At 42.9% G+C, this 13,526-nt stretch overlaps 1 protein-coding gene across 2 annotated transcripts in view; it reads right to left on the reverse strand.

The window, feature by feature from the left end:
* LOC140741797 (FYVE, RhoGEF and PH domain-containing protein 3-like) overlaps positions 1-13,526 on the reverse strand; it is a 282,274-nt gene that overhangs the window by 16,292 nt on the left and 252,456 nt on the right. The window lies entirely within an intron of this gene.

Raw genomic sequence — 13,526 nt, forward strand, 5'->3', positions numbered from 1 at the left:
CCTGGAGGTGCACATTCAACATTTTAGAACAGCTTTTCCCTTTCTCCGTCAGGTTTATGACCAGTCCATGAACCCATGAACACTACTTGACTATTCTTCTTTTGCACTATTTATTTATTCTATTTTTTACTGTAACCTATGTAACCAGGTGACTGTCGAATCTTACTCAGTATCTTTAAAGGGTACTTAGACTTTCATCCAGGTAATGCTAGAATAGTTGTCTGTGCCTTTAAGTGGAGGTGGTGACGTCATTACACATGTGCAGGATAGCGGGGAGACCATTTTGCTTCCAGCTGCCAAAGCTGGTTGGAATCAAGTTCCCCCAGAGGTACTGGGCTGGGTGAGGAAAGGTGAGCACTAATTTACAATATCCATGTGAATTTGTTTATGCTTGTTGGCGACTCGAGAATATCGATAATTTGACATGTTTTACACGTGGATGCTTTAGATTTTCACGAGTAAAGAACTTGACACTGCATAGCGTGGCTTGCAAAGTTCCTCACCGGCCAAGTAGGTCAGTCTTCCTGTAATTTAACTACCAGGCAGTATCTTGTAAAAGTTGTGCCGAAGTGTATCTTTTGTCTAACTTTATTGTATCATGACTGATTGTGCATGTAACCGCTTAACGTGAATGTTCAGTCTCCGTTCGGGGGTTCAGCATGTGTGTACTAAAAAGTAGTAGACATCTTAGATGAGATGTATTTGCTTACATTTTTCGCTGCTATATATAAGGTACAGGGTTGGAGGGATTCTAATGTTGTTTGTATTGTGTTCCTTCAGAATTGCCACTACCGTATTAGTTTTGTGCGGTTTTCTTTGTATTTTTATACTGCATATGCAATTGGTCGAGACACAAGTGTGTGGATCGAAGGTTAAATGGAGATTGCAACAGCAGAACCTGATTGTAAAGTCGTTCGTTTTGTTTTAAGACCCTCTTTCTGGCACTTAAACATCTAAAACAGATAAAGGAATTAAAACCCGAAAAAGTAGTTGTTGTCCTGAGTGTGAACTGTTCCCCAGGCTACAACACTTACAGTAATTTTTTATGTCTTGTAATGTACAGCTGCTACAAAGCAACACATTTCATGACATATGTCAGTGATGATAAACCAGATTCTGATTCAATACCAGATTACTCTTATTGTTCATTTTCCACTCCACCTATACGATGACTGTTTAAACTTCAGAATTATCCTCACAATGCCAATCGGAGAACAAGATAAATACTCTTTGAATATAATTGGCTTATTAAATAATGAACAATTTTAAAATTTAATATACAAGTCTGAATAGTTCCAAATACATCAACATTGACTCTGTTTAAAAGTAAATAAGATCCTTTTAAATCTAAGGTCAGAAGTTGAATTTTAAAGTAAGTCATATTTCAATGTTTTAAAATCATAAGTTTGTTTATTCAAGCGCTTATTTGAGGAAATTCTAATGTACGCAGAATGCTAGGTAAAAGACTATTTCTAAACATTTGCACATTTTTCTTAGATGGGTGCACTATATCAGAATCACCATCAGAAGCATCTGACAGAAGATCACCGGGTTTTCCTGATGGTTATCGCCCTACATGAGATTGTCTAGAAATGTAGTCAGCATCCAAGGGTCCTGCATACATTGGAACTTCCCCAAATAACAATTCATGCTTTTATAATTTGACTGACTTTTTTCTCAAGCATCAACATCTGACCTTGACTTTAAAGAACATTTATATACTGTACATTTTAAACAACTTCAGAGATGTATATGGATACATGCTTTGATAATAAATTTATAAATTTATAATTTATAATAAACTTCTGAACCAAAACTTCAATTTGATTTCAATTGAAAATACTTACATTGAACAGGCATATCAGTGCACTGCAGAAAAAGCAAACAACTAAATTTTCCTTCACCAATTTCAAAAACAACCCCATTAGAGTGGACACAACTTCTAGCTTCTATTTATACAGTACATTTCTGGCTTTGCAACATTCTAAAATATTCACCAAGTGCCTTGATAAAATCACAAAATATCTGCATCCAACCATGTTAACATAAATATTTCAACAGCATTTTACATAATTAATATAAAAGCACTTATACATTCAAGCTAAAAGGAGGAAATCTATTTTAGTCTTGAAACTAAGCAGCAGTCCTCTCTTTTACATTAGCCTGTCTGATATTTTCCAATGTGTAGTTATTTTACTTGATGTAAAATCCAAGGCAGTCCTTAGACATTGGTTTGGCCCAGAAGTCATCACAGTTTAGTCCAGTGCTTCTTCACTCAATTTTTTTTTGTTTCCAACCCAAAGAGGAAAGAACAAATAATAAATCTATGTTCTAGAGTATTATATTTATTTACAGGATATATTTAATGTGGTCTATAAAATCCATCTGCAGTAAATGTTACATCAGCCAAACTGGGAGAAAACTATCCACAAGGTTCCATGAGCATCAACTGGCTGAAAAGTGACATGACCAACTTTCCCTAGGCTCTACCCATGAAGATCGAGAGGGGCACAAATTTGACTGGGCATAAGTAAAAGCCATGGCTCAAGCAAACACACTTCATGCAAGAGAATTCCTAGAAGCATGGTTTTCGTGAACAGTTCTGTAAACAGACATGTAGGTAGACCTCAATCTTATTTATGAGCCGATGGGGGCAAAATTCCAGTCCACAATGCACAAAGTTCACCAGGCAACCAATCAGCGACAGGATTTACTCCCCACATTCTCTCCCAAGATTTTCTCCCCACTTTACAATTGTGATGAGCATTATGATGGTCAGTATGGCCATTATGATGACCAGTCAGCTGATTGCTAAGTATATAAAGGCCAAGCATTCAGAGGACACACAATTAACAGTGCACTGATGATGTCTGCTCATATGGTGATGATACATTTACCAAGATCAGAGAACAATTCAACCCAACCTAAATTTGATTATATACTAATTATTTTTCATTTGATTAATAACACCAAGTGGAATGGTAATTAGCCAGATAGATCAACTAAATGCTCAAACAAGTCTCCAAAAACTGAGTGAGATGCCAGCATTCGTCATGTTGACACAACTATTGGTTAGAATTTTTAAAGCATGTTCTCACAGAATGGTGGATTCCACGTTAACTGTATTCTTCTACAGGAAAATGGACAAACGCTTGAAGGAGAAAGATATTCAGAGATTTGAGAAAGAGCAGGTAAGTTGTACTAATTTAGAAGGAGGCAGCACTTTATGGACTAAATAATTTACTTTCCACTACTCGATGATCTCCAAAAACAACAATCAATGTTTTAGTTATTCCAGACTGAATTAATCCTATTTTCACCCTGGCCAAGCACTGTGGTAAACTATGTATACCTGTCTGGACATGCCCCTCTGCTGACTGCTCCTGTGGCTCCTCGCAGAAAAATAGGATGGTCGTGGACTATAGCCAGACCATCAATGGGTTCACGCAGCTTGACGCGTACCCCCTACCCTACATCGCGAATATGGTCAATCAGATAGCTCAGTACAAGGTGTACTCGACCATAGACCTAAAATCCGCTTACCATCAGCTCCCCATCCAGCCAGAGGACCGCCCCTACACCGCCTTCGAGGCTGGCGGCAGGCTTTATCACTTCCTGCGTGTCCCCTTCTGTGTCACAAATGGTGTCTCTGTCTTCCAGAGGGAAATGGACCGGATGGTGGACCAGTGCCAACTGAAGGCCACATTTACATATCTGGATAACATCACCATCTGCAGTCACAACTGGCAGGATCACGACACCAACCTCCAACAATTTTTCCAAGCGGCCAAAGCTCTTAACCTTACCTATAACAGGGACAAGTGTGTATTCGGAACCACCTGACTTGCTATTCTTGGGTATGTCGTGGAGAACGGAGTCATTGGCCCTGACCCCGACCGTATGCACCCCTGTTGGAACTCCCTCTTCCCAACACCCTCAGAGCCCTCAAACGGTGCCTGGGCTTCTTTTCCTATTACGCCCAATGGGTCCCTCACTACGCAGACAAGGCCCGCCCCCTGGTCAAGTCCACCGCATTTCCCCTCTCAGCCGAGGCCCGCGTGGCCTTCAGCCGCATTAAAGGGAACATTGCCAAAGCAGCAATGCATGCGGTGGATGAGACCATTCCCTTCCAAGTAGAGAGTGACGCCTCCAACTTTGCGCTGGCTGCTACCCTCGATCAGGCAGGAAGGCCAGTAGCATTCTTCTCTCGTACCCTTCAAGGCCCTGAAATTCAGCACTCTGCGGTGGAGAAAGAAGCCCAGGCCACAGTGGAAGCTATTAGGCACTGGAGGCACTATCTCGCCGGCAAAAGATTCACCTTGCTGACCGACCAGCGCTCAGTTGTGTTCATGTTCAGCAACCAACAGAGGGGCAAAATCAAAAATGATAAAATTTTGAGGTGGAGAATCAAACTCTTCACCTACAACTATGATATCCTGTATGGGCCTGGAAGGCTCAATGAACCCCCTGATGCCCTATCCCGGGGAACATGTGCCAGCACGCAGATCGACCGGCTATACGCTCTCCATGCAGATCTTTGCCACCTGGGGGTCACCCGACTTTACCATTTTGTGAAAGCCCTGAACCTGCCTTACTCCCTTGAGGAAATCAGGACGATGACCAGGGACTGTCAAGTCTGCGCTGAGTGCAAACCACACTTCTACTGTCCTGAAAAGGCACAACTTATCAAGGCCACCCGCCACTTTGAGCAACTGAGTGTCGACTTTAAGGGCCCCCTTCCCTCCACCGACCGCAATGTGTACTTTCTTAACATAATCGATGAGTACTCGCAGTTCCCCTTTGCCATCCCCTGCCCCAACACCACTGCCATATCCGTCATAAAAGCCCTGCGCCAGCTCTTCACTCTGTTCGGATATCCCTGCTATATCCACAGTGACAGAGGGTCCTCGTTTATGAGTGACGAGCTGCGCCAGTACCTGCTGGCTAGGGGTATTGCTACTAGTAGGACCACGAGCTATAATCCCCGGGGGAAATGGACAGGTGGAGAGGGAGAATGCCACAGTGTGGAAGGCCACACTCTTAGCCCTTAGATCAAAGGGACTGTCGGTCTCTCGATGGCAGGAGGTCCTCCCCAAGGCACTCCACTCTATCCGCTCTCTGTTATGTACGTCCACCAATGCCACCCCTCATGAGCGCCTATTTTCTTTTCCTAGGAAGTCTGCCACTGGGACCACCCTACCAGCTTGGCTGACATCCCCAGGGCCAGTGCTTCTCCGGAAACATGTGAGGAGTAATAAATACTCCCCGATGGTCGAGAGGGTTCACCTACTTCATGCGAACCCCCAGTATGCCTACGTGGTCTTACCTGATGGGCGAGAGGACACGGTCTCCATCCGTGACCTGGCGCCCGCAGGAGCACCAGACCCCTACCCTGAACACTCCATGGTGACTATAAACCTCGTACCCACCAATGTATATATCCACGAGACACTGCACACACCAAGCCCTACACAGACTCCTCACGACACTCCCATACCGGGCACCACGCACACGCATGAGGGGTTACTGACGCCTAACGGGCTGGCACCTCAAGTCAGGCCGGAGCCAGCACAACCACCGTCACCGGTGCAATCACCACCGGTGCTATGTAGACCACAGTGACAGATTCGACCGCCTGATAGTATTAACCTGTAAATGTCAGAAACTTTGCCCTGTGGGGACTCTCTTTTAAAACAAAGGAGGGGTGAATGTGGTAAACTATGTATACCTGTCTGGACACACCCCTCTGCTGACTGCTCCTGTGGCTCCTCCCACAGACCCCTGTATATAGGTGATTGGGGCACTGCTCCTCCTTCAGTCTTCAACATGGTCGTGTTCCCTTTTACCCTGTTAATAAAAGCCTATCGTTCACTTCCAGTCTCCGAGAGTAATTGATGGTGCATCAAGCACCCAACTTCCAACCTTCATGAACTTGGTCCCTCTCCACTACCGTGCACCAGCAACTCCAATATAAAGTCCTCATCTTTATATTCAAAGCCCTTCATGAGCTTACTCACATCATTTCTGCAGACCTGCAGCTCCTAGACTTCCGTGATCTTCCCATGTATCCCTGAATTCCTTTGTGTTCACCATTTGAGAGGCATGGCTTGAATCATTCAATTCTTAAATCCCTCATAAGGTTTCCATCTTTCCACCTCTTTAAGACTGTTCTGTAAGTATATCCCCTAGAACAAGCATTTAGTTACCTGGCTTTATATTCCCACTTTCATTAAACTTTTATTATTGAACTCCTGTGAAGTACATAGCTTTCCTTCATTCGTGGCACTGTATGAAAGTTTTGGTATTATGGATTCTGTGTGCTAGGATGAATTGTGGCACTATTGAATGAAGATCAGCATAGAAGTTCCAAATTAACTTAGGAACCAGGTGCTTATTGAATACGAAGCAAAGGAAGGTTACTGCCACGCAGCTTGAATTTGAGATCAGGGATGGTGGGAAGTTGAGTTGCAATGGGGGCTGATGAGAAAGTTAAGCACACCTGGCCATTTACATTCAGCCAGACTTTCAGCTGGGTAAAAGAGGGATCTGCAGCTCATACTGTTGGCTGAAGTTCACATTCTGCTGCTCATTCTACAATTAGTTCTGCAATACAACCACACCCTGAACTGTGCATACACTGCTGTTTCCTGTTCTATGTTTCAAGTTGATTTATAACATTAACAACTTCTGGCATGAATTTAAGTGAACTGATTTTTCAAAATGATAACAAAATGTTTGTGTTATGATCGACAAGCCAGCCATTCATCCAAACCTCTAATCTATTTCAACAACTTCTCACAAATAAGATTTGTAAATCTGATAATTTTAAGTAGAAATAATGTTCTGCACTGATTGGATCGATTTGGAAATTTCATTGGCCTTATCTTTTGCTGAAATACAGCTACTGTTACTGTAATATAGTTTCTTCCTGCATCAAATTCAGAATGTTGCACCTTGGCAATATTGTAATTTGGTGCTATATAAGGGATTCCACAAGAATTTAGTGGTTATTAAAGAAAATATAAAAATGTAGAGCAAACTATTAGCTGGTGCTCACATTCCATAGAAAGTTAACATCAGAAAGTGGAAAATGAGATGACTGTGAACATATATACACATGCTCCAACATTCAGCAAGGAGCTGTAAAATTTCTTTCATCCTCTCTGAACATATGCCCTTCCTTTAATGTACACTAGGGAAATGCACAAGAAATATAGATGTATCTTTCTGCGTTCAATAGGCTGATGGGTGAAAACAGAAGTTGAACAGAAGAAGAGATAAGTAAGAATCAAATGAACACCACCAGCTTTGAAGTATCAAACAAAAGAACAAGCAGCATCTATCATAACAGGAAACAACGACAGCACATGAATGCATGGAGACATTTATTTATAGATCATGTGAACTCACAGGGCTTTGAGGTTGTTGGATTTGAGCACTGTACATCTGAACAAAAATATAGAATTCAATGTGAGAATTTAACTGATTCTGATGAAATTTAAACTTATACATTCTAAACATTCTTCACCATTTTAAACTTATCCTGAAGTTGGATACAGATCAGAACATACCTACATCAGAATGAGAAGCAGTTGGAGGCAACATGGCAACATAACACTTTAAAGTACTCCAGAATTCAATAAAATTATGACCCAAATGTCACCTCAACTCTGCATTCATGCCTACACCCAGTGGCCTTTCACCCTTTTGCTTCTATCTATCTTTGAATCCAAGTGAATATCTATCTTTGAATCCAAATGCCTTATAAATATTCAAGAACTCTGTTTCTTTAGCTCTGTATATCTGGGCTCCAAAGACTCCTCAGAGAAAGAATTTATCTGTATTATAGAAGTTACCTCCTTACTCTTAAAACAGTGTCTCAAAGTTCTAGATTTTCCAGTAAGAGGAAACATCATCTCATATCCACCTGGTTAACACTCCTTAGATCTTAACATAGAAACATAGAAAATAGGTGCAGGAGTAGGCCATTCAGCCCTTTGAGCCTGCACCGCCATTCAGTATGATCATGGCTGATCATCCAACTCAGAACCCTGTACCTGCTTTCTCTCCATACCCCCTGATCCCTTTAGCCACAAGGGCCATATTTAACTTCCTCTTAAATATAGCCAATGAACCGGCCTCAACTGTTTCCTGTGGCAAAGAATTCCACAGATTCACCACTCTCTGTGTGAAGAAATTTTTCCTCATCTCGGTCCTAAAAGGCTTCCCCTTTGTCCTTAAACTGTGACCCCTCATTCTGGACTTCCCCAACATCGGAAACAATCTTCCTGCATCTAGCCTGTCCAATCTCTTTAGAATTTTATACATTTCAATAAGATCCCCCCTCAGTCTTCTAAATTCCAGTGAGTATAAGCCTAGTCGATCCAGTCTTTCTTCATATGAAAGTCCTGCCATCCCAGGAATCAATCTGGTGAACCTTCTCTGTACTCCTTCTATAGCAAGAATGCTTTTCCTCAGATTAGGGGACCAAAACTGTACACAATATTCTAGGTGTGGTCTCACCAATGCCTTGTACAACTGCAGTACTCCCTGCTCCTGTACTCAAATCCTTTTGCTATGAATGCCAACATACCATTTGCCTTCTTTACCGCCTGCTGTACCTGCATGCCCGCCTTCAATGACTGGTGTACAATGACACCCAGGTCTCGTTGCATCTCCCCTTTTCCTAATCGGCCACCGTTCAGATAATAATCTGTTTTCCTGTTCTTGCAACCAAAGTGGATAACCTCACATTTATCCACATTAAATTGCATCTGCCATGAATTTGCCCACTCACCAAACCTATCCAAGTCACCCTGCATCCTCTTAGCATCCTCCTCACAGCTAACACCGCCGCCCAGCTTTGTGTCATCCGCAAACTTGGGGATGCTGCATTTAATTCCCTCGTCTAAATCATTAATATATATTGTAAACAACTGGGGTCCCAGCACTGAGCCTTGCGGTACCCCACTAGTCACCGCCTGCCATTCTGAAAAGGTCCCGCTTACTCCCACTCTTTGCTTCCTGTCTGCCAACCAATTCTCTGTCCACATCAATACCATACCCCCAATACCGTGTGCTTTAAGTTTGCACACTAATCTCCTGTGTGAGACCTTGTCAAAAGCCTTCTGAAAATCTAAATATACCACATCCACTGGCTCTCCCCATCCACTATACTAGTTACATCTTCAAAAAATTCTATAAGATTCGTCAGACATGATTTTCCTTTCACAAATCCATGCTGACTTTGTCTGATGATTTCACCTCTTTCCAAATGTGCTGTTATCACATCTTTGATAACCGACTCTAGCATTTTCCCCACCACCGATGTCAGACTAACCAGTCTATAATTCCCCGGATTCTCTCTCCCTCCTTTTTTAAAAAGTGGGGTTACATTAGCCACCCTCCAATCCTCAGGAACTAATCCAGAATCTAAGGAGTTTTGAAAAATTATCACTAATGTATCCACTATTTCTTGGGCTACTTCCTTAAGCACTCTGGGATGCAGGCCATCTGGCCCTGGGGATTTATCTGCCTTTAATCCCTTCAATTTACCTAACACCACTTCCCTACTAACATGTATTTCCCTCAGTTCCTCCATCTCACTAGACCCTCGGTCCCTTACTATTTCTGGAAGATTATTTATGTCCTCCTTAGTGAAGACAGAACCAAAGTAGTTATTCAATTGGTCTGCCATGTCTTTGTTCCCTATGATCAATTCACCTGTTTCTGACTGTAAAGGACCTACATTTGTCTTGACCAATCTTTTTCTTTTCATGTATCTATAAAAGCTTTTACAGTCAGTTTTTATGTTCCCTGCCAGCTTTCTCTCATAATCTTTTTTCCCTTTCCTAATTAAGCCCTTTGTCCTCCTCTGCTGGTCTCTGAATTTCTCCCAGTCCTCAGGTGTGCCGCTTTTTTTTGCTAATTTATATGTTTCTTCTTTGGACTTGATACTATCCCTAATTTCCCTTGTCAGCCACGGGTGCACTACCTTCCCTGGTTTATTCTTTTGCCAAACTGGGATGAACAATTGTTGTAGTTCATCCATGCAATCTTTAAATGCTTGCCATTGCATATCCACCGTCAACCCTTTAAGTATCATTTGCCAGTCTATCTTAGCTAATTCACGTCTCATACCTTCAAAGTTACCCTTCTTTAAGTTCAGAACCTTTGTTTCCAAATTAACTATGTCACTCTCCATCTTAATGAAGAATTCCACCATATTATGGTCACTCTTACCCAAGGGGCCTCGCATGACAAGATTGCTAACTAACCCTTCCTCATTGCTCAATACCCAATCTAGAATGGCCTGCTCTCTAGTTGGTTCCTCGACATGTTGGTTCAGAAAACCATCCCGCATACATTCCAAGAAATTCTCTTACTCAGCACCCTTACCAATTTGGTTCACCCAATCTATATGTAGATTGAAGTCACCCATTATAACTACTGTTCCTTTATTGCACTCATTTCTAATTTCCTGTTTAATGCCATCCCCAACCTCACTACTACTGTTAGGTGGCCTGTACACAACTCCCACCAGCGTTTTCTGCCCCTTAGTGTTATGCAGTTCTACCCATATCGATTCCACATCCTCCAGGCTAATGTCCTTCCTTCCTATTGCGTTAATCTCCTCTCTAACCAGCAGTGCTACCCCACCTCCCTTTCTTTCCTGTCTATCCCTCCTGAATATTGAATATCCCTGGATGTTGAGCTCCCATCCTTGGTCACCCTGGAGCCATGTCTCTGTGATCCCAACTATATCATATTCATTAATAACTATCTGCACATTCAATTCATCCACCTTGTTATGAATGCTCCTCGCATTTACACACAAAGCCTTCAGGCTTGTTTTTACAACACTCTTAGCCCTTATACAATTGTTGAAAAGTGGCTCTTTTTGCTTTTTGCCCTGGATTTGCCTGCCTGTCACTTTTACTTTTCACCTTACTACTTTTTGCTTCTTCCCTCATTTTACACCCCTCTGTCTCTCTGCACTTGTCCCCATCCCCCTGCCACATTAGTTTAAAGCCTCCTGAACAACAGTAGCAAACGCTCCCCCTAGGACATTGGTTCCATTCCAGCCCAGGTGCAGACCGTCCTGTTTATACCGGTCCCGCCTCCCCCAGAACTGGTTCCAATGCCCCAGAAATTTGAATCCCTCCCCCTTGCACCATTTTTCAAGCCACGTATTCATCTGAAATATCCTCCTATTTCTACTCTGACTAGCACGTGGCACTGGTAGTAATCCAGAGATTATTACCTTTGTGGTCCTACTTTTTAGTTTATCTCCTAACACCCTAAATTCACCTTGTAGGACCTCATCCTGTTTTTTACCTATATCGTTGGTACCTATGTGCACTACGACCACTGGCTGTTCACCCTCCCATTCCAGAATGTCCTGCAGCCGCTCAGAGACATCCTTGACCCTTGCACCAGGGAGGCAACATACCATCCTGGAGTCTCTTTTGCGGCCGCAGAAACGCCTATCTATTCCCCTTACAATCAAATCCCCTAACACTATAGCTCTCCCACTCCTTTTCCTTCCCTCCTGTGCTGCAGAGCCACCCATGGTGCAATGAACTCGGCTGCTGCTGCCTTCCCCTGATGAGACATCTCCCCCAACAGTATCCAAAACAGTATATCTGTTTAGGAGGGAGATGACCTCAGGCGACTCCTGCACTACCTGCCTATTGCTACGCTGTCTAGTGGCCACCCCTTCCCTTTCTGCCTGTGTAGCCTTTACCTGCGGTGTGGCCAACTCACTGAACGTGCTATTCATGACTTTCTTAGCATTGCGAATGCTCCAGTATGAATCCAATCGCAGCTCCAGATGCTCAATGCGGTCTGCCAGAAGCTGCAGTTGGACACACTTCCTGCACACATAGTCGTCAGGGACACTGGAAGTATCCCTGATTTCCCACATGCTGCAAGATGAACAAACCACGGGGCCGATCTCAGCTGCCATGACCTACCCAATACTTGCCTCAACTTTTGAAACTTTCTCCTTTGAAAGGAACTTACCCGGCCTCACCTCACTTGGAGTGAAGCTCGTCCTCAGCCTCTTCTCGTCAAAGCCTCAAATCTCCACTCCTTTACTGGCCGCTTTCCACAGGCCGCTCCACTTGAGCTATCCCTCTGTTTATTTGTTTAAAGTTTTAATCTTCTAAGTTTTAATCAAATCCTCTCCCACTAAAACTCCTGTAGATAAAAGCCTTGCATGTCTAACCTCCAGTTAGCCTGGTAAACCTCTCTGAACTTGTGCATTAAAATTCTCCCTTAATTAAAGAGACACAAGCCACTCCAGATTGGATTTCACAATTACTTTATGGCACAACCTTCCAACTTTTAAATTTCCAAGAACTGAAAGAATAATGTTGCTAGATTTCCTAAACACCTGTTGTTTCTGCTTGGTTGCTTCCTTTTAGAATCACACACTAGAATGCCCAGATCACTTTGCATGCCAGGGATTTGTTATTCACTCTCCATTTAGATAACAGTCTGCTTTTTATCACAAAAATTATTCCAGGGTTGAACAGCTTGTCATATGAAGAGCATTTGATCCCTCTGGGCCTGTATTCACTGGAATTCAAAAGAATAAGGGTTGACCTAATTGAAACCTATTGAATGGTGAAAGGCCTCGATAGAGTGAATGTGGAGAGGATGTTTCCTATGGTGGGAGAGTCCAGGACTAGAGGACACAGCCTCAGAATAAAGGGGTGTCCTTTTAGAACTGAGATGAGGAATTTCTTTAGCCAGAGCGTTGAATCTGTGGAATTCATTGCCACAGGCAGCTCTGGAGGCCACGTCTTTACGCATATTGAAGGCAAAGGTTGACAGATTCTTGATTGGTCTGGGGATGACGGGATACAGGAAGAAGGCAGGAGATTGGGTCCGAGAGGAAATGGATCCGCCGTGATGAAATAGAGGAGCAGACTCAATGGGCCAAATGGCCTCATTCTGCTCCTATATTTTATTTGTTAATTGTCAATTTTGGCAGGGAAAATCCCACATTTTTCCACGTTATACTCCATGTGCCAGATCTTTACCCTGTCACTTTGAGGGCCTCCGTAGCCTTCATGCCTTACTTTCCAGCCTACCTTTAGCTCACCACAAAATTTATCAATCGTAACTATGGTGCTTTCATCTAAATCATTTATATAGACATTGTCAACAGCTCAGCAGCACCAGACCCTGTGCTACAACAATAGTTACATTATGTCAACCAGAATTAGACCTACTTCTGCCTACTCCTGCTTGTTAGCCAGCTAGCTTTGGATCAAATCTAATAAATTACTAAATGCAGCATGAGATCTTACTGGGCATAACAATCTGTGATGCAGCATCATATCAAATGCCTTCTGGAGAGTTAAGTACGGTGCATACATTGGAACCACTTTCATACACAGTGCTTGTTACTTCCTCAAAGAATTTCAAAGTATTGGTCAAACATCATGGCTTTCACAGGAGCATCACTGTAGTGTAGTGGTTAGTACACCGTTTTACAGCGCTAACCGCTGTCGGTA

This window comes from Hemitrygon akajei, chromosome 19, assembly GCF_048418815.1.
Source record: "Hemitrygon akajei chromosome 19, sHemAka1.3, whole genome shotgun sequence".
Lineage (NCBI taxonomy): Eukaryota > Metazoa > Chordata > Chondrichthyes > Myliobatiformes > Dasyatidae > Hemitrygon > Hemitrygon akajei.